The following is a 22,532-nucleotide window of genomic DNA, read 5'->3' as shown; positions in this document are numbered from 1 at the left end:
TTCAAAATCAGAAGAATTTGACCTTGCTTTAAGGACAAATGATGCTTGTTTTGATATATTTATTTTTATTTCTAGGCAGGGTGTGTCCTTTGGTATCAGAATTTTGCTAGTGCGGATGCAGTTGATTTCAGCAGTGCCCTGGTCATCCTGTGAGAATGCTGCAGAAGTTATAGCATCCATCTTTTATGTGCTTATAGAACCTGGCCTGTCATACACCTGGCTCCTCTTTTTACCATTCTTGCTCTGCCTACTCAGACATTCTTGGTCTTTCTTGAAAAAGTAGAATGGAAATATATCTTTCTTAGCCTTTCTCTGCCTCATTTGTTTCATGGTGAATTCCTGGCTTCCCCAATATTTTACAATAATCTCCACAAAGTAGAAAGGGATAGCTGGGAAGTCCAGGTTAAAATATCATGCTGGGCAATCTAGATTTTATTTTCATTTTCATGGCTGGAATTACATAATTTCACTGTTAATTATCTTCTTCACACTCTAAAATATCTATCTAGCCTCAGAGTCCAATGCTTTTTCCATCATATTAGTCATTCTTCAAGATACCTGCAGAAGGAAATTTTCCATCTTTCCTAATGTGTAGCCAATGTGAGCCCATTGTCTAGGGTTATGTAGGAATCACTGAGCTCAGCCTGTTCGAGGTGGTTGGCCCTTGGCAGTCATCTGTTTTGCTCCCTTCATTTAGCAGATGAGGGAACCAAAGCCCAAGAAAGATAGTGAGCTTATTCTCCATCACATAACTGGTAAGTACTGGAGTTGGAACCTTGACAATGCTACTTCTTCAAGCAGGCTTAAAATATTAAGGTTCAGGACTCTAAGTGGGCCCCCCTGGGAACCTGAGGACAGTTCCTAGTTGTTTAAATGGCCTTTCCGTATTTCATTACCAACAGCTACAGCCCAAGTCTGAAAACTCATCTACAGCTATCTAACCTGCAGCATGCTTTCCAGGCCCTCTCTGAGGGGGTTAGGGGAAGCTGGGGAGGGCACTGCACAAATAAACACAACAACACTGGCAGACTTTGGAGCTCTGCCTGAAGCAAAGCACTGCCAGGAGTGAAAGTCATTAAAGACCCTTTGCAAAGGCTGTTAAGAAATGTGCAAACAGCCGTATAAACAACACCAGGTCAGGTCATGGAAGGAGACTAGCAACTGGGGAGGCCCGAGAGAGCCTGCCGAAGTGGGAAATTCCCAGCAGGGAGAAGACATTTGGAAAAACAACTCCATCAGGATTTATCAACACACATCATTTCCTAACTGCTATATTTTATGTAGAGTATGTGTGGCCTAAATTTAACAAGAGAAGCTTTTATCAATTGCAGTTTTTATCACTTCCAGATATCTCCATTTCTGAATTACTGGCAACATTGATGCTGTGTTCATTTATCCGGGCTTTCCTGTCCAAACACACCATGGGTGATGCTCTCGGAGAGATCATCTCGGTGGAGAGCAGCGATGACCTGCACACACACGCTTCCTGTTGGACATGCTGTGTGGTTCGGGCCCTACACATGCTGACACATGCTGAATTGTAAACAAACCTAATTAGGCCTGGTGTTCTAATTTTAAGCCTTAGAGGAAACAGACATACTAATAGTCACAGTGGTAGAGAAACTCCCGCATAAAGGCCGTGTTATGAAATACCAGTTTCTCTGCCAGAGTAAAAACTTTGGCACTTCCTTCTTGAGGAAGCTGATGCTGGAGGAAAGTGATTTCACCCATAATTCTCTTGACCTTCTTGGGAATAGCATCAGTGGTCACAAACCTTCAAGGGAGTTGTGCTGAATGCAGAAAAATGATTTCTCCATGTCTGTGACTTTACCTACATGCGGAGAGCAATTATGTGAAGACGAGAGGGAAGACTTGTGCAGATGACCGCCAGTAGCCTAAAATTTTCTGCTTCTGCTTCTCCATCCAGATTCTTTCCTCTCTGGCCATTCAAGAAGCTCTTTCTGACTGGCCTACCTTCTATTTTTCTCCTGCCAAGATTTTCTTCTTTGCCTTCTTTGCATACACACACACACACACACACAGCCGTTTTTTTAGCCTGGTTGTTCAGCTTTTGCTCTAATTTAGGAGGACTGACTCTCTGAGTACATTCATCTGGACTCCTGGAGCCTCAGACATATACATGGAAGTTTCTTCCACAGCAGTTTCCTTGTTGTCTGTCATATTAAATAAAAGCAAAAGCCTTTTTAAAATATAAATAAATAGTATTAAACTTTGGAATGTCCTGAAAGTAGCTGGAGAAATTTGCACTGAATTTAGATGGTATGTTTGAGCTGCTCTGATTTAAAATCTAGACCGTGTACCCCGTGAGAAATTTCCCTGTGGATAGACCTCAGAGAGACATGCCATCACCCTCCAGGACAGCTGAAAGCAGAGTTCATTGAGGGGCCAGGCTGTTATGGATGCTCTTGAAAGAGAAATAAATCAGGGGTCTTCCCCATGAGTCCTGACTGAAAGTCACAACAGATTTTCAGAAAAGAAGGCATTACTTTGTAATCAAGCTGCTTTTCGCAAGTTCAACTCTCTGTGGCTTTCACCAGGGGTGTAGAATTAGGGTTTAATTTGTTTAGCAATGAGTTTTTCTTCACCTGTGTAATGCAAGGTGGGATCAGCATTGGACAAGTATAGCCTGCGTGGCACATCATGTTTTTCTTCTCGTTCCACTTGGCACAGGAACTGGTTACTCTTCCAGAGACCCACATTATCAGTCAAACACTCTTAATTATCTTGTCTAGAAAAAATTTAGGGCTGGATGCAGTGGCTCACACCTGTAATCCCAGCACTTTGGGAGGCTGAGGTAGGTAGATCACCTGAGGTCAGGAGTTCGAGACCAGCCTGACCAACATGGCGAAACGCTATCTCTACTAAAAATATAAAAATTAGCCAGGCATGATGGTGGGTGCCTGTAATCCCAACTACTTGGTAGGCTGAGGCAGGAGAATTGTTTGAACCCAGGAGGTGGAGGTTGCAGTGAGCCAAGATCTCACCATTGCACTCCAGCCTGGGTGACAGAGACTCTGTCTCAAAAAAAAAAAAAAGAGAGAGAGAGAGAAAATTTAGATTTTTCTGCCATTCTTAATGACATAATCCTCTATTCCTATTAATGGTAATACCAACAACTAAGGTTTGCAAGCACTTAATATTTATCAGGCAGTGCCAAGCACTTTCTTAGTTCTCATTTATCCCTTCTAAAGTATACAATTCAGTACTTGTTTGCATGTTCACAGAGTCATGTCACCATCATTACTACCTCATTTAAGAATGTTCCATCACCCTAAAAAGAAACTAATATGGTCTGGCTCTGTGTCCTCACCAAAATCTCATCTTGAATTGTAATCCAAATTATAATCTCCACGTGATCGGGGAGGGAACTCATGGGAGGTGATTAGACCATGGGGTTGGGATCTTCCTTGCTGTTCTCATGATAGCGAGTGAGTTCTCATGAGATCTGATGGTTTTATAAGGGGCTCTTCCCCTTTGCTCTGTACTTTTCTCCCCTGCCACCATGTGAAGAAGTACATGTTTGCTTCCCCTTCTGCCATGATTGTAAGTTTCCTGAGGCATCCTCAGCCATGTGGAACTGTGAATCAATTAAACATCTTTTCTTTATAAATTACCCAGTCTTGGGGTATGTCTTCATATCAGGGTGAGAACAGACTAATACAGTAATTGGTACCAGGAGGTAGTGGGATACAGCTATAAAGATACCCAAAAATGTGGAAGCAACTTTGAAACTGGGTAACAGGCAGAGGTTGGAACAGTTTGGAGACTCAGAAGACCAGAAGTTGTGGCAAAGTTTGGAACTACCTAGAGACTTGTTGAGTGATTTTGACCAAAATGCTGATAGTGATACGGACAATGAAGTCCAGTCTGAGGTGGTCTTAGATGGAGATGAGGAACTTCTTGGGAACTGGAGCAAAGCTGACTCTTGATATGCTTTAGCAAAGAGACTGGCAGCATTTTGCCCCTGCCATAGAGATCTGTGGAACTTTGAACTTGAAAGAGATGACTTTGAGTATGTGGTGGAAGAAATTTCTAAGTGGCAAAGCGTTCAAGAGGAAGCAAAGCATAAAAGTTTGGAAAACTTGCAGGCCGACAATGCAATAGAAAAGCAAAACCCATTTTCTGAGGAGAAATTCATGCTGGCTGCAGAAATTTGCATAAGTAACCAAGGAACCAAATGTTAATTGCCAGCACAATGAGGAAAATCTCTTCAGCACTTGTCAGAGGTCATCACAGCAGCCCCTCCCATCACAGGCCCAGAGGCATAGGAGGAAAAAATAGTTTTGTGGGCCTGACTCAGGGCCTTGCTGCTTTGTTCAAGTTTAGGACTTGGTACCCTATGTCCTAGCCATGGCTAAAATGGGCCAATGTACAGTGCAGCTGTTGCTTCAGAGGGTGTAAGCCCCAAGCCTTGGAGGCTTATACATGGTGTTGGGCCTGTGGGTGCATAAAAATCAAAAACTGAGGTTTGGGAACCTCTGCCTAGATTTCAGAGGATGTATGGAAATGCCTGGTAGTCCAGGCAGAACTTTACTGCAAGGGGGTTGGAGCCCCCACACACAGTCCCTATGGGGCACTGGTTAGTGGAGCTGTGAGAAGAGGGCCACTATTTTCCAGACCCCAGAATGGTAGATCCACCAACAGCTTGCACCATTTGCCTGGAAAAGCTGCAGACACTCAACACCAGCCTGTGAAAGCAGCTGGGAGGGGGCTGTACACTGCAAAGCCACAGGGGTGGAGTTGCCCAAGGCTGTGGGAGCCCACCTCTTGCATTAGCATGCCCTGGATGTGAGACATGGAATTAAGTGAGATTATTTCATAGCTTTAAGATTTAATTACTGCCTCATTAAATATCAGACTTGCATGGAACGTGTAGGCCCTTTGTTTTGGCCAATTTCTCCCATTTGGAATGGATGTATTTATCCAATGTCTGTACCCCTATTTTATCTAGGAAGTAATAAACTTACTTTTGATTTTACAGGCTCATAGGTGGAAGGGACTTGTCTTTTCTCAGATGATACTTTGGACTTGCACTTTTGGGTTAATGCTGAAATGAGTTAAGACTTTGGGTAACTGTTGGGAAGGCATAATTGTGTCTTAAAATGTGAGAAAGATGAGATTTCCAAGGAGCCAGAGGTGGGATGCTATGGTCTGGCTCTATGTCCCCACCCACATCTCATCTTGAATTGTAATCTCAATTGTAATCCCCATGTGCTGGGAGAGGGACATTGTGGGAAGTGATTGGATGCTCCTACTCCCATAACCCAGTGGTTGGCAAGTACTAAACATCTTTCTGTCTCTGTGGACATGGCTATTCTGGATGCATCACAGAATTGGAATCATACAATATGTGGCCTTTTGTGTCTGGCTTCTTTCACTTAATGGTTCTAAGGTACATCCCTTTTGTAGCATGTATCAGTACTTTCTTATGGGTGAATAATATTCTAAAGTTTGAATTTATCAAACCTCATCCATTAATTGAGTGATATTTCATCTATTTCCACATCTTGGCTGTCTGGAATACTACTGTTATGAGCATTCATGTACAAGCTTTTTGTGTGGACATGTGTTTTCTTTTCTCTTGAGTATATACCTAGGAATGAAATTGTTGAGTTATATAATAATAATGCTGTTTAACTTTTTTTAAAAAAATGGACTTTATTTATTAGAGTAACTTTAGGTTCAAAGCAAAATTGAGCTGAAGGTACAGAGATTTCCCACATACTCTCTGGACCCACACATGCACAGCCTCACTCATTATTGACATCCCCCATCAGAGTGGTACATTTGTTATTATACAATTGGTAAATCTACATTGACACATCATTATCATCCAGAATTCATTGTTTACATTAGGGTTCACTCTTGGTGTTGTACATTCTATGGGTTTAGACAAATGTATAATGAAATGTATTTACCATTATAATATCACATAGAGCAATTTTGCTGACCTAAGAATCATCTATACTCTCCATATTCACCCATTCCTCCCTCTTTATCCCTGGCAATCATTGATATTTTTACTGTCTCTAAATATTTTCCAGAATATTATATACCTGGAATCATAAAGTATCTAATCTTTTCAGAAGTGGCTTCTATCACTTAGTAATATGCATTTAAGCTTCTTCCATGTGTTTCTCATGGCTTGATAGCTCATTTCTTTTCAGCACTAAACAATATTCTATTGTCTGTATGTACTACAGTTTATCCATTTACCTGTTGAAGTACATTTTGGTTACTTTCAAGTTTTGGCAACTAAGAATGATGCTACTATAAACATCCTTGTGCAGGTTTTTGTGTGGACATAAGTTTTCAAGTTCTTTACATAAACTCTAAGAAGCACAATTGCTAGATTGTTTGTTAACAGCATGTTTAATTTTGTAAGAAAGTGCCACACTGTCCTTCACAGTGGCTGTACCATTTTGCCTTACAAACAATTAACAAGATAATTCCTGTTCCTTGCCAGCATTTGGTGGTGTCAGTGTTATAGATTTTGACCATTCTAATAGGTGTGTAGTAGTATCTCATTGTTGTTTTAAGTTGCATTTTTCTGATGACTTATGATGTGGAGCATCTTTTTATATACTTATTTGTCATTGTGTATCTTCTTTGATGAGATGTCTCTTAAGGTCTTTGGCCCATTTTAAATTGAGTTGTTTGTTTTCTTATTGTTGACTTTTAAGAATTATTCATATATTTTGGATAACAGTCATTTGTCAGATATTTTCTCCCAATCTGTGATTTGTCTTTTTAATCTCTTCACAGTATGCTTCCCAGGGCATAAATTTTTAATTTTAATCAAGTGCAAGATATCAATTCTTTTTGTCATGGATGTTTAATGTTATATCTAAAAAGTCATCATGAAACCCAAGGTCATCTAGATTTTCTCTTTTGCTATCTTCTGGGAGTTTTATACTTTTGAGTTTTACATTTAGATCTGTAATCCATTTTTAGTTACTTTTTGTGAATGGTGTAAGGTCTGTGTGTAGAGTCATTATTTTACCTGTGGATGTCCAATTGTTTCAGTACTATTTGTTGAAAAAATTATCTTTTCTCCATTGTATTGTCTTTGGTTCTTTGCCAAAGATTAGTTGACTATATTTATGTGAGACTATTTCTGGGCTACTATTTAACTTTTTAAACACTGCCAGTGTTTTTTCCAAAGACGCTTCACCATTTTACAATCCACCAGTAATATGTAAGGATTCCCATTTTTCTGTTCCCTCTCCAATGCAAGTTATGGTCTATTTAATTATAGTAATCCTAATTTATGTGAAGTGATATCATATTTGTAATTTTGATTTTCATTTCCGTAATGATTGAAGATGTGGAGCAGATTTTCATGTGCTTATTATCCATTAATGTGTATTTTTTTTTTTTGAGAAATGTCAGTTCTAGTTCTTTGCTTATATTTTAATTGGGTAATTTCCGTTGAGTTGTAAGAATTCTGATACATTTTGAATACAAATTCTTTATCAAATATATAATTTGAAAATATTTTCTCTTCTTCCATTGATTGTTATTTCTGTATCCTGATGGTATAATTAGCAGCACAAAAGTTTTGAATTTTGATAAACTATTATTTTTTTCCTGTATTGCTTGTGCTTTTGGTGTAATGTCTAAGAAACCATTGCATAATCCAGTATTAGAAAGATTTACTTTTGCATATTCTTTGGAGTTTTATAGTTTTATGTCTTATAGTCTTATATTAATAGACCTTATTATTAGATCTATTTTAGGTTAAAATAGGTTTATTTTAGATTAATTTTGTGTAGGTTTGAGGTAGTGGTCCAAATTCTTTCTTTTACATGTGAATATTTAGCTGGTTCCGTGATATTTGTTTAAAAGACTAATCTTGGAATCGTCCTCATTGAGAGAATTCCATTGAATTGTCTTGTCACCCTTTTTGAAAATCAATTGATCATAAATGTCAGTGTTTAATTCTGGACATTAAGTTCTATTGTATTGATCTATATGTTTATCCTCATTCCAGTATCATACTTTTTTTTAATTTCTGGAAGTGTATTTCTTCCAACTTTGTTCTCCTTTTTAAAGATTGTTTTGGCTATCCTGGGTCTCTTGCATTTCCATCTGAATTTTAGGATCATCTTGTCTGTTTCTACGTAAAGTCAGCTGAGATTTTGATAGGAACTGGTTTGAATCTGTAGATCAACTTAGTGAATGTCATGATCTTAACAATATTGAGTTTTCTGATCCATGAACATGGAATGTCTTTCCATTTGTTTAGGTCATCTTTGATTTCAACGTTTTATCCCTTTTCGTATAAAGTCTTACGTTACTTTTATCAAACTTATTCCTAAGTATTTTTTCTTTGTGATGCTATTGTAAATTGGGTTATTTTCTTAGTTTCATTTTCAGATTGTTTGTTGCTAGTATATTGAAATACAATTACTTTTTGTATATTAATCTTGTGTCCTGAAAACATAGTGATCTGATTTATTAATAGGTTATTATAATGAGTCCTTAGAATTTTCCATATACAAGGTCATATCGTCTGTGAATAGAAAATAGTTTTATTTCTTCCTTTTTAATCTTTTTTTCTCTTTCTTTTTAAAAAATTTTTCCATAAGTTATTGGGGTACAGGTAGTATTTGGTTACATGAATAAGTTCTTTAGTGGTGATTTGTGAGATTTTGGTGCACCCATCACCCGAGCAGTATACACTGCACCATATTTGTAGTCTTTTATCCCTTGTCCACCCACCCCCCAAGTTCCCAAAGTCCATTGTATCATTCTAATGCCTTTGTGTCCTCATAGCTTAGCTCCCACATATCAGTGAGAACATACAATGTTTGGTTTTCCATTCCTGAGTTACTTCACTTAGACTAATAGTCTCCAATCTCATCCAAGTCACTGCAAATGCTGTGAATTCATTCATTTTTATGGCTGAGTAGTGTTTCATCATATATATATGTGTGTGTGTGTATGTATATGTGAGTGTGTGTGTGTAGATAGATATATATATATATACACACCACAGTTTCTTCATCTACTCGTTGACTGATGAGCATTTGGGTTGGTTCCAAAATTTTGCAATTAGGAATTGTGCCGCTATAAACATGCTTGTGCAAGTATCTGTTTCATGTAATGACTTCTTTTCCTCTGGGTAGATACCCAGTAGTGGGATTGCTGGATCAAAGAACTTTTAGTTCTTTAAGGAATCTCCACACTGTTTTCCATAGTGGCTGCACTGATTTACATTCCCACCAATAGTGTAGGAGTGTTCCTTGATCATCGCATCCATGCCAACATCTACTGTTCTTTGACTTTTTTTATTATGGTCATTCTTGCACAAGTAAGGTGGTATCGCATTGCGGTTTTGATTTGCATTTCCCTGATCATTAGTGATGTTAAGCATTTTTTCATATGTTTCTTGGCTATTTGTATATCTTCTTTTAAGAATTGTCTATTCATGTCCTTAGCCCACTTTTTGATGGCATTGTTCATTTTTTTCTTACGGATTTGTTTGCGTTCATTGTAGATTCTGGATATTAGTTCTTTGTCAGATGTATAGATTGTGAAGATTTTCTCCCACTCTATGGGTTGTCTGTTTACTGTGCTGACTGTTCCTTTTGCTGTGCAAAAGCTTTTTAGTTTAATTAGGTCCCAACTATTTATCTTTGTTTTTATTGCATTTGCTTTTGAGTTCTTGGTCATGAAATCCTTGCTGAAGCCAATGTCTAAAAGGGTTTTTTCAATATTATCTTCTAGAATTTTTACAGTTTCAGGTATTAGATTTAAGTCCTTAATGCATCTTGAGTTGATTTTTGTATAAGGTAACAGATGAGGATCCAGTTTCATTCTCCTACATGTGGCTAGTCAATTATGCCAACACCATTTGTTGAAAAGGGTGTCCTTTCCCCACTTTATGTTTTTGTCGGCTTTGTCAAAGATCAGTTGGCTGTAAGTATTTGGGTTTATTTCTGGGTTCTCTATGCTGTTCCATTGGTCTATGTGCCTATTTTTATACCAGTACCACGTTGTTTTGGTGACTGTGGTCTTATAGACTTGATCATGGTGGATTGTCTTTTTGATATGTTGTTGGATTTTGTTAGCTAGTAGTTTGTTAAGAATTTTAGCATCTATGTTCATCAAGGATATCGATCTGTAGTTTTCTTTTTTGATTATGTCCTCTCCTGGTTTTGGTATTAGGGTGATGCTGGTTTCATAGAATGAATTATGGAGGGTTCCTTCTCTCTCTCATGCAATAGTGTCAAAAGGATTGGCACTAATTCTTCTTCGAATGTCTGGTAGAATTCTGCTGTGGATCCATCTGGTCCTGGACTTTTTTTGTTGGTAATTTTTAAATTACCATTTCAATCTTGCTGCTCATTATTGCCCTGCTCATGGTATCTAATTATTCTTGATTTAAGGAATAATTGTATTCCTTAATACAACAAAGGAGGGTTGTATTTTTCCATGAATTTATCCATGTTTTCTAGGTTTTCTAGTTTATATGCATAAAGGTGTTCATAGTAGCCTTGAATGATCTTTGTATCTCAGTGATGTCAGTAATAATATCTCCTGTTTCATTTCCTAATGAGGTTGTTCAGATTTTCTCTCTTTTCTTGGTTAATCTTGCTAATGGTCTATCAATTGTATTTATCTTTTCAAAGAACCAGCTTTCTATTTCATTTATCTTTTGTACTGTTTTTTGTTGTTGCAACTTCATTTAGTTCTGCTCTGATCTTTGTCATTTCCTTTCTTCTGCTGAGTTTGTATTTGGTTTGTTCTTGTTTCTCTAGTTCCTTGAGGTGTGACCTTAAAATGTCAGTTTGTGCTTTTTCAGTCCTTTTGGTGTAGGGGTTTAGGGCTATGAACTTTCCTCTTAGCACCACCTTTGCTGTATTCCAGAGGTTTTGATAGGTTATGTCATCTTTGCCGTTAATTTTGAAGAATTTTTTAATTTCCATTTTGATTTTGTTTTTGACCCAATGCTCATTCAGGAGCAGGTTATTTAATTTCCATGTATTTGCATAGTGTCGAAGGTTCTTTTTGGAGTTAATTTCCAGTTTTATTCCACTGAGGTCTGAGAGAGTGTTTGATATAATTTCAATTTTCTTAAATTTATTGAGGCTCATTTTATGGCCTATCATATGGTCTGCCTTGGAAAAAGCTCCATGCGCTGTTGAATAGAATGTGTATTCTAAGGTTGTTGGATGAAATGTTCTGTAAATATCTATTAAGTCCATTTGTTTACATCCATTGTTTAAATCCATTTTTTGTTTGTTGACTTTCTGCCTTGATGACCTGTCTAATGCTGTCAGTGGAGGATTGAAGTCCCCACTATTACTGTGTTGTTATCTATCTCATTTATTAGGTCTATTTGTAATCATTTTAGAAATTTGGGAGCTCCAGTGTTAGGTGCATATATGTCTAAGATTGTGATATTTTCGTTGGACAAAGCATTTGGCCATTATATAATATCCCTCTTTGTCTCTTTTAACTGCTGTTGCTTTGAAGTTTGTTTTGTACGATATAAGAATAGCTACCCCTGCTTGCTTTTGTATCCATTTGCATTAAATGCCTTTTTCCACCCCTTTATTTTAAGTTTATGTGAGTCCTTATGTGTTAGGTGAGCTCCTGAAGGCAGCAGATGGTTGGCTGGTGAGTTCTTATACATTCTGTGGTTCTGTATCTTTTAAGTGGAGCAGTTAGGCCATTTACATTAATGTTAGTATTGAGATGTGAGGTACCATTGCATTCATCATGCTATTTGTTGCCTGCATACTTTGTTTTTTGTTTGTTTTTGCTTTTTAACTTGTATTTTTGTTTTATAGGTCCTGTGTGATTTATGCTTTAAAAAGGTTCTCTTTGATGTGTTTCCAGGATTTGGTTCAAGATTTAGAGCTCCTTTTAGCAGTTCTTAGAGTGGTGGCTTGGTAGTGGTTAATTCTCTCAGCATTTGTTCACCAGAAAAAGACTGTATCTTTCCTTCATACATGATGCTTAGTTTTGCTGGATACAAACTTCTTGGCTGATAATTGGTTTGTTTGAGGAGGCTGAAGATAGGGCCCAAATCCCTTCTAGCTTTTAGGGTTTCTGCTGATAAATCTGCTGTTAATCTGATAGGTTTTCCTTTGTAGGTTACCTGGTGCTTCTGTCTCACAGCTTTTAAGATTCTTTCCTTCATCTTAACTTTGGATAACCTGATGACAGTGTGTCTAGGTGATTATCTTTTTGTGATGAATTTCCTAGGGGTTTTCTGCTTCTGTATTTGGATGTCTGGGTCTCCAGCAAGGCCAGGGAAGTTTTCCTTGATTATTCCCCCCAGTATATTTTCCAAGCTTTCAGAATTTTCTTCTTCCTCAGGAACACTGATTATTCTCAAGTTTGGTCATTTAACATAATCCCAGACTTCTTGGAGGCTTTGTTCATATTTTCCTATTCTTTTTTCTTCATCTTTGTTGGATTGGGTTAATTCAAAGACCTTGTCTTCGAGTTCTGAATTTCTTTCTTCTACTTGTTTAATTCTACTGCTGAGACTTTCCAGAGCATTTTGCATTTCTATAAGTGTGGCCAATGTTTCCTGAATTTCTTATGTTTTTTCTTTAAGCTATTTCCTTGAATATTTCTCCCTTCACTTCTTGTATCGTTTTTTGGATTTCTTTGCATTGGGCTTTACCTTTCTCTGGTGCCTCCCTAATTAGTTTAATAACTAACCTCCTCAATCCTTTTTCAGGTAAATCAGGGATTTCTTCTTGGTTTGGAATCATTGCTGGTGAAATAGTGTGATTTTGGGGGGTGTTGAAGAGCCTTGTTTTGTCATATTCCAGAGTTGGTTTTCTGGTTTCTTCTCATTTGCATAGGCTCTGTCAGACGGGGTTCTAGGGCTGAAGGCTGTTGTTCATATTCTTTTGTCCCACAGGATGTTCCCTTGATGTAGTTCTCTCCCCCTTTTCCTATGGATGTGGCTTCCTGTGGGCCAAACTTCAGTGATTGTTGTCTCTTCCAGCAAATCTACCCAGCCCCAGGCTAGTACTGGGGGTTCTCTGCACAAAGTCATGTGAACTGTCTATGGGTCTGTCAGCTGTGGATATCAGTGCCTGTTCTGGTGGAGGTAGCAGGGGGGTAAAATGGACTCCATAAGAATTTTTAGCTTTGGTGATTTAATGCTCTATTTTTGTGCTGGTTGGCCTCCTGCTGGGAGGTGGCACTTTCCAGAGAGGATCAGCTGTGGTAGTATGGAGAGAAACCAGCAGTGGGTGGGGCCCTGGAACTCCCAAGATTATATGCCTTTGTCTTTCACTAATAGGGTGAATAGGGAAGGACCATCAGGTAGGAGCAGGACTAGGCGTGTCTGAGCTCAGACTCTACTTGGGTGGGTCTTGCTGTGGATGCTGTGGGAGCTGGGGGTAAGGTTCCCAGGTCAATGGAGTTGTGTACCTAGGAGGATTATGGCTGCCTCTGCTGAGTCACACAGGTTGTCAGAGAAGTGAGGGAAAGCTGGCAGTCACAGGCCTCACCCAGCTCCCACACAAACTGAAGTTCCCATCGTGTCCCCCCAGTAGCCCCAAGTCTGTTTCCAGGTGGTGGGCAAGCTGGGCTTGAGAACTTGCCCCAGGCTACCCACCTCCCAGCTGCGAAAGAAAAGGGCTCAGTTCTTCCCTTACCTGTGGAGTCTGCATACTGGATTCACATCTTCCCCTGAGTTCTGGCCAGGAGGCTTCTCCTCCCATTCAAATTGCTATAAAGTTCTGTTGGAGATTACTTTCTCCCTTTGGTTTTCCACCTCAAGCTCCTCTAGCCAACCTCCAGATGGACCCCTGTGGTGCCAGGCAGGAATGGCCTGCTTGGGGACCCAGCGAGATCCCAGGGCCTTTCTGCTGCTTCCTCTACCCCTGTATTTTATGCGGCTCTCTAAATTGACTCAGCTCCACGTAAGGTAGGAAACTTCTCCTGGAAGCAGACCTTCAGTTCCTCCAGTGGCGGTATGTGCTTGGGAAAAGAGGCTCTCCCTTTCCCACTTCTGCAATTGGGGCTCTCACAGTATTTGGGGTGTCTCCCAGGTCCTGCAGGAGCAGTCTGCTTCCTTCAGAGGGTCTATGGATCCTCACAAGATTGCTGGTTTGTTCTTGCAGTCAATCTGGAGCTAAAATTCACAATGCAAGCCTCCACATGCTGCTCTGTCCATCTGAGTCAAAGCTGCCATTCAGTCCTGCCTCCCATCTACCATCATGATTCCTTTTCAATCTTGTTGCCTTTTTTTCTTTTTCTTTCTGAATTTCCCTGGCTGAAATCTCCAGTATAATATTGAATAGAAGAGGCAAAAGTGGACATATTCATCTTATTTCTGATCTTAGAGAAATTTCTTTTCATCTTTTATCATGAAGTGTGATATTAATATTATTTCTTCATAGAAGCCCTTTATCAAGATGAGGAAGCTCTTTTCTAGTCCTAGTTTGTTGAAAGTGTTTATCTTGAAATGGTGTTGGAATTTAAAAATGCATTTTCTGCAACTATTAGGATGACCACATGGTTTGGAATTTTATTTTATTAATATAGTGTAGTATATTTTGGTTTTCAAATTTTAAGCAAATTTTACATTCCTGAGATAAATTCCACCTGGTCATAGTTGTATAATCTTTTGCATATGTTATTGAATTTAGCTTGCTTGTACTAAGTTGAAGATTTTTGTGTCTTATTTTCATAAGAAATATTGGTCTTTTGGTTGTTTTGCCCCCACTTCCACCTTTTTTTCTTGTGATGTCTTTATCTTGTTTTGGTTTTAAGATAATACTGGCCTCAGACAATGTGTTGGAAAGTGTTCCCTCCTCTTCTGTTTTTTGGAAAAGTTTGTGAAAAGTTGATGTTAATTTTTTGTTAAATGGTGGAATTCACCAATAGAGTTATTTTCTTTTTGGAAAGAGTTACTGCTACTAATTGAATCTATTAGCTTGTTATATGTCTTCAGATTTTCTACTTCTTTTTCAGTTAGCTTCAGCAATGTATGTATTTCTAGAAATTTATCCATTTCATCAAAGCGATCTAATTTGTAAATATATAGTTATTCATTTTATTCGCTTATAATTCTTTTTATTTCTATAAAGTGGGTAGTAATGTTGCCTCTGTTGTTTATGATTTTAACAATTAGGATTGTCTCTCTTTCTTCTTGGTCATTGTAGCTAAAGTTCAATCAGTTCTGTTAGTAATTTCAAAGAACCAACTTTTTGTTCCATTAGTTTTCTGTTGTTTTTCAATTCTTTATTTATTTCTGTCAAATCTTTGTCATTTTTTTCCTATTTCTTCTTTTGGATTTAGTTGTTCTTCACATTTTAATTTTTTAAGGTAGAAGGTTAGGTCACAAATTAAAATCTATTCTCCTTTTTTTTATTATACTTTAAGTTTTAGGGTCCGTGTGCACAACCTGCAGGTTTGTTACATATCTATACATGTGCCATGTTGGTGTGCTGCACCCATTAACTCGTTATTTAGCATTAGGTATATCTCCTAATGCTATCCCTCCCCTCTCCCCACACCCCACAACAGGCCCCGGTGTGTGATGTTCCCCCTTCCTGTGTCCATGTGCTCTCATTGTTCACTTCCCACCTATGAGTGAGAATATGCGGTGTTTGGTTTTTTGTCCTTGTGATAGCTTGCTGAGAATGATGGTTTCCAGCTTCATCCATGTCCCTACAAAAGACGTGAACTCATCATTTTTTATGGCTGCATAGTATTCCGTGGTGTATATGTGCCACATTTTCTTAATCCAGTCTATCATTGATGGACATTTGGGTTGGTTCCAAGTCTTTGCTATTGTGAATAGTGCCACAATAAACATATGCGTGCATGTGTCTTTATAGCAGCATGATTTATAATCCTTTGGGTAGATACCCAGTAATGGGATGACTGGGTCAAATGGTAATTCTAGTTCTAGATCCCTGAGGAATCACCACACTGACTTCCACAATGGTTGAACTAGTTTACAGTCCCACCAACAGTGTAAAAGTGTTCCTATTTCTCCACATCCTCTCCAGCACCTGTTGTGTCCTGACTTTTTAATGATCGCCATTCTAACTGGTGGGAGATGGTATCTCATTGTGGTTTTGATTTGCATTTCTCTGATGGCCAGTGATGATGAGCATTTTTTCATGTGTCTGTTGGCTACATAAATGTCTTCTTTTGAGGAGTATCTATTCATATCCTTTGCCCAATTTTTGGTGGGGTTGTTTGATTTTTTCCTATAAATATGTTTGAGTTCTTTGTAAATTCTGGATATTAGCCCTTTGTCAGATGGGTAGATTGCAAAAATTTTTTCCCATTCTGTAGGTTGCCTGTTTACTGTGATGGTAGTTTCTTTTGCTGTGCAGAAGCTCTTTAGTTTAATTAGATCCCATTTGTCAATTTTGGCTTTTGTTGCCATTGCTTTTGGTGTTTTAGACATGAAGTCATCACCCATGCCTACGTCCTGAATGGTATTGCCTAGGTTTTCTTCTAGGGTTTTTATGGTTTTAGGTCTAACATTTAAGTCTTTAATCCATCTTGAATTAATTTTTGTATAAGGTGTAAGGAAGGGATCCAGTTTCAGCTTTCTACATATGGCTAGCCAGTTTCCCCAGCACCATTTATTAAACAGGGAATCCTTTCCCCATTTCTTGTTTTTGTCAGGTTTGTCAAAGATCAGATAGTTGTAGATATGCGGCATTATTTCTGAGGGCTCTGTTCTGTTCCATTGGTCTATATCTCTGTTTTGCTACCAGTACAATGCTGTTTTGGTTACTGTAGCCTTGTAGTATAGTTGGAAGTCAGGTAGCCTGATGCCTCCAGCTTTGTTGTTTTGGCTTAGGATTGACTTGGCAATTCGGGCTCTGTTTTGGTTCCATATGAACTTTAAACTAGTTTTTTCCAATTCTGTGAAGAAAGTCATTGGTAGCTTGATGGGGATGGCATTCAATCTAGAAATTACGTTGGGCAGTATGGCCATTTTCACGATATTGGTTCTTCCTTCCCATGAGCAAGAAATGTTCTTCCATTTGTTTGTATCCTCTTTTATGTCATTGAGCAGTGTTTGTAGCTCTCCTTGGAAAAGCTTATCCACCATGATCAAGTAGGTTTCATCCCTGGGATGCAAGGCTGGTTCAACATATGCAAATCAATAAATGTAATCCAGCATATAAACAGAACCAATGACAAAAACCACATGATTATCTCAATAGATGCAGAAAAGGACTTTGACAGAATTCAACAATGTATCATGCTAAAAACTCTCAATAAATTAGGTATTGATGGGACATATCTCAAAATAATAAGAGCTATCTATGACAGTCCCACAGCCAATATCATACTGAATGGGCAAAAACTGAAAACATTCCCTTTGAAAACTGGCACAAGACAGGGATGCCGTGTCTCACCACTCCTATTCAACATAGTGTTGGAAATTCTGGCCAGGGCAATCAGGCAGGAGAAGGAAATAAAGGGTATTCAATTAGGAAAAGAGGAAGTCAAATTGTCCCTGTTTGCAGATGACATGATGGTATATCTAGAAAACCCCATCATCTCAGCCCAAAATCTCCTTAAGCTGATAGGCAACTTCAGCAAAGTCTCAGGATACAAAATCAATGTGCAAAAATCACAAGCATTCTTATACACCAATAACAGACAAACAGAGAGCCAAATCATGAGTGAACTCCCATTCACAATTGCTTCAAAGAGAATAAAATACCTAGGAATCCAATTTACAAGGGATGTGAAAGACCTCTTCAAGGAGAACTACAAATCTATTCTCTTTTTTGATATAAAGATTTACAGCTACAGATTTCTCTTTAATAAGTCACTGTTTTAGCTGCATCCCACAAGTTTTGTATGTTTCGTTTTCATTTTAATTCATCTCAAGTTAGTTTCTAAATTCTCTTATAATTTCTTCTTTGACTTATTAGTTATTTAAAAGTATGTTGTTTCAGAGGCAGGATGACACAGTGTGAGTAAAACTTGACCAGCCATTGTTGACTTTGAGACAGAAGGGACCAGCCAAGAAATGTGAATAATGTATAGAAGCTCTAAAAGGCAAGAAAATGGATTTCCTTTTAGAGACTTCAGAAAGAAAGCAGCCTTGGTGACACCTTGATTTTAGTCCAGTGACACTAATTTCAAACTTCTGACCTTTAGAACTGTTAGATAATAAATTTGTATTGCTTAAGAAAGTGTGTTGTTTACACATATTTTTGAATTTCCAAATTTTCTTCTATTATTGATTTCTAATTTCATTCCCTGTGGTCAGAGAACATACCTTTATAATTTCAATCCTTTCAGATTTATTAAGACTTGTTTTATGACCTAACATATGATATATCCTTAAGAATGTTCCATGTGCATTTGAGAAAAATTTTGTATTCTGCTAGTTAGTATTTATTAGATGACTGTTATGTCTCCTTCATTTATAGTGCTGCTCAAGTCTTGTATTTTCTTGCTGATCTGTTAAATTGTTTTATCTATTATTGAAAGTGGGGCATTGAAGTCTTCAACTGTTATTGTGAGTTGTCTATCTCTTAAATTCTGTTTTTGCTTTAAAAATTGGGGGCTCTGCTGTTAGGCACATATTTGTTTATAATTATTATATCTTCTTGATGGATCATCTCTTTCATCATTATAAAATGTCCTTTATGACTTTAATAACAATTTTTGTTTCAAAGTCTGTTTTGTCTCTATTGGTTACTGTTTGCATGGTATATCTGTTTCTGTCCTTTTGCTTTCAACCTATTTGTGTCTTTGAATCTAAGGCATATCTTTTATAGATAGCACAGAGTTAGGTCATAATTTTTATTTATTCCATCAATCTCTGCTTTATTATTAAAGCATAATTTACATTCAATATAATGAATGATAAGGTAGACTTTACATCTGCCATATGCAATTTGTCTTCTACATATGTTTTGTGTCTGTTTTGTTCCTCTATCTCCATTAATGCTTCCTTTTTCTTAAATAGATTTGTCTAATTTATCATTTTTATTTTCTTGTCATTCTTTTGCTATATTTTTATTTTCTTGGTAGTTGCCCTAGTGATTAATATCACCCAAAAATCTAGTTCAAATTAATAACAATGTAATTTCAATAATATTCAAAACTGGCTTTATGTAATCTTCTCTCCTATTTTGCCTTTTCACTTTCTGTTGCTATTATATTTATACAAATAACATCTTTATATGTAAAGCATCCAGCTATACAGATTTATAATTATTGGTTTTTGCAGTTGTCTCTTAAATCAGATAGGAGAAAAATAAGGTTACACATTTTTAAAAATACATTTATGTTGTTATTTATATTTGTCTATGTAGTTACTATTATTGTTGTTCTTTATTTCTTCATGTGGATTTAACTAACTCTCCATAGTCCTTTTATATCAGCTTGAAGGACTCCTTTTAGTATTACTTGTCAGTCAAGCCTGTTAGCCATCATTTTTCTTAGCTTTTGCTTGTTGTTTGTTTCTGTTGAATGTCTTAATTTTTCCTTCCTTTTTGGAAAGATATCTTTGAGGCATATAAAATTCTTGGTTGACAGTCTTTTTCATTCAACAGTTTGAATAAGTCATCACACTCCATTCTGACCCCCATTATTTCTGGTAAGAAGTCACCTATTAATCTTATTGAGGATTCCCTATATATGAGGATATATTTCTCTCTTGTTGTTTTCAAGAATCACTCTGTCTTTGGCTTTTAAAAGTGTAATTATGATGTAGCCAGGTATTAATCTTTTTGAATTTATCCTACTTGGAATTCATTGAGCTTCTTGGATGTGTAGATTAGTATTCGTCATCAAATTTTGGGGGTGGAGGGTTCTACCATTATTTTCTCATTCTTTGTCCTCTTCATCTCTCTGCTTACATTCTGGAATTCCCAGGATGTGTTTAGTATGCTCAGCACTGTCTCACAGATACTGTTCAATGCCTCACCATTGCTCTCTTAATTTTTTTCATTTTTAATTCTTTCTGTTATTCAGACTTGATAATCACAATGGACCTATCTATAAGTTCATTGATTATTTTGGCAGTTCACATATGCTTCTCAGAAAAATTTTTTATTTGAATTACTGTTCTTTTCAATGTCACCATTTCTACTTTATTTATTTTCATTTCTTTCTATTTATTGTTATTCTCTATTTAGTGAGACATCAGTTTGCATACTTTCTTTTTATTCTTTCAACAGTTTCCTTTGGTTCTTGAACATATTTAAGATACTTGATTTAAAGTCTTTGCCTACTAAGTCCAATATCTGAGCTTCTTGGAGAAAGTTTCTATTTACTGCTTCTTTAAACGTATTTTCCATTCTTTCTTGTTTTCTTGCACTTGTAGTTTTTGGTTGAAAACTGGACATTTAAAATAATATAATGTTGAAACACTAGAAATCTTATCTCCTTTTCCCTGAGAGTTTTTTCTTACTGCTGTTTATTGTTGTTGCTTCTGTCTATTTAGTCAATTTCCTGAACTCATTCTGTAAAGTCTATACTCCCTTTGGTGTGTGGCCAGTGCAGCCCCCACTCAGTTAGACTATTGGTCAATGAGTGATTGGACAAAAATTTCCCTAAATCTTTAAGGATCTAGAATCAATAAATGTTCTATCCTTTGGCAAAGGGTTCAGTGTGTTTCAGGATTCAGGCAGGCAGTCACAACTCTGCTTTGCCTTTCACTTCTTGCTTATATTATACCGCAGACCTCAGGTCAGAGAGAGCTGAGAGGTTAGGACTTTCTCAGATTTTTTTCTGGACATGTGCAGAAAAAAATGTATGTGGCTTACTAGATTCCCAGGAATAGTCAGACATTATCAAAGCCCTCTATGGACATCTCATTTCCCAACTTTTCCTTATAAATATTTTGGTCAGCTTTTTGCTTGCTCCAACTCATATCACTGCCTTAGATAGCTGCAACATAACACAATTGTTGCTGCTTATTTTTGACACATGCTTCCAGGGAAATGCATAATTTGCACTGAGAAAGGACAAATTTTTAGGGTTGGAGTTTCCAAGGAACAAACAGACAAGTCAAATAGTGACAATTTTCTGAGACTGTTGTTTGTATTAGTTAATTTTCACATTGCTGATAAAGACATACCCAAGACTGTGCAATTTACAAAAGAAAAAAGTTTCACTGGACTCACAGTTCCACATGGCTGGGGAGGCCTCACAATCATGGTTGAAGGCAAGGAGGAGTAAGTCACATCCTACATGGATGGTGGCAGGCAGAAAAAGAGACTTGTGCAGAGAAACCCTCATTTTTAAAACCATCAGATCTCGTGAGACCCATTCACTATCATGAGAACCACACAGGAAAGACCCACCCCCATGATTCAATCATCTCCCACCAGGTCCCTCCAACAACACATGAAAATTATGGGAGCTACAAGATGACATTTGGGTAAGGACACAGAGCAAAACCATATCAATGTTTCTGGGGAGCTCTAGACCAGTGCTTTGTCCCTCCAGTGGCTGCTAGGCTACTGTTTTTCAAAGCTATTATGGTTGAGAGACTGCTGGTTTTCACATCTATGTCACAGAGTTGGAGAAAAAGTGATAGGAATAGGATAAGTGCAAACATCACAAAAGTAATGTTTTTACTCAGATTCAACTTAAAAAAAAAAGAAAGAAAAAAACCTCTCCTTGGATTGTTGCAAGTGTTTAATGCATAGGGTAATGAAAAAAATTGATTCTGATAATTTTTGTCAGTATTTCCCTTGCTTTTACCATGGAGAATTTCTTTGTGAAGGTCCTTACTCCACCATTTGCATTGATGTGATTTTCCTACTCTATTCCCTATTGCCTTGAAAGAGAATATTTATGACCTGAAATAATCATTCAAAAAAATCCTGACCATGAATCTTTTCAGTTATTTGCAAATAATTAAATGATTTACATTTTCCTTTAATAGATCTAACTGTATTATTATTTTCTACTAAGTTGCTCTTTTTTCTCTGTATAAAATATGTTTTCTTTTTATAGTCCTCGATATATAGCTAAGGATGATAACAAGCACAACAAGGACTTACAGCATTTGCTTTGCACCAGGCACCATCTGAAACACTTCACAAATATTAACTCACAGGAATCCATCACGTAAGTGTTGTTATCCCTGTTGTAGACATGAAAAAATCCAGGCACAGCAAAGTTAAAGTTAAATAATGCACCCAAGGTCAGACAGCTAGTAACAGGCAAAGCTGGGTCTTACACCACAGCAGACCTAGCTCTTAGGTCTTAACCGGGACACTATACTAATAACAAATTAACCAGTCTTAACGTTGAGAGTTACATTTTTTAAAAATACAATGCTATTAATTTTTGTTAGTTTTAGAGCTACAACAACTTTTGCTGAACAAAGGAAAGTATATACCTATTTGCTGTCTTCCACATCACAAATGTATAAAAACGTTCATTGTGGAAAATATCATGAAGGAGTAACATTAGCCAACTGATGTTACCTAAGAGGTGATAGTGTTAGGTAATATGGTAGTAAGCATATATTATATACATTTCTTAAAACAATAAGAAGTCAAAGGTACAGATACAAA

General features: G+C 37.3%; 1 long non-coding RNA gene across 1 annotated transcript in view; it reads left to right on the top strand.

Moving 5' to 3' along the window:
- LOC103890939 (uncharacterized) overlaps positions 1 to 22,066 on the top strand; it is an 89,911-nt gene extending 67,845 nt beyond the window's left edge. Inside the window, exon 3 of the long non-coding RNA XR_008526272.2 lies at positions 21,967 to 22,066. This is a non-coding gene — a long non-coding RNA (uncharacterized LOC103890939). The remainder of the gene's footprint in view (positions 1 to 21,966) is intronic.
- Positions 22,067 to 22,532: the final 466 nt, after the last annotated feature.

This window comes from Pongo abelii, chromosome 5 (genome assembly GCF_028885655.2).
Source record: "Pongo abelii isolate AG06213 chromosome 5, NHGRI_mPonAbe1-v2.0_pri, whole genome shotgun sequence".
Taxonomy (NCBI): Eukaryota; Metazoa; Chordata; class Mammalia; order Primates; family Hominidae; genus Pongo; species Pongo abelii.
Note: the sequence above shows the minus strand (reverse complement) of the source record. Positions and strands in the feature narration are given on the sequence as shown.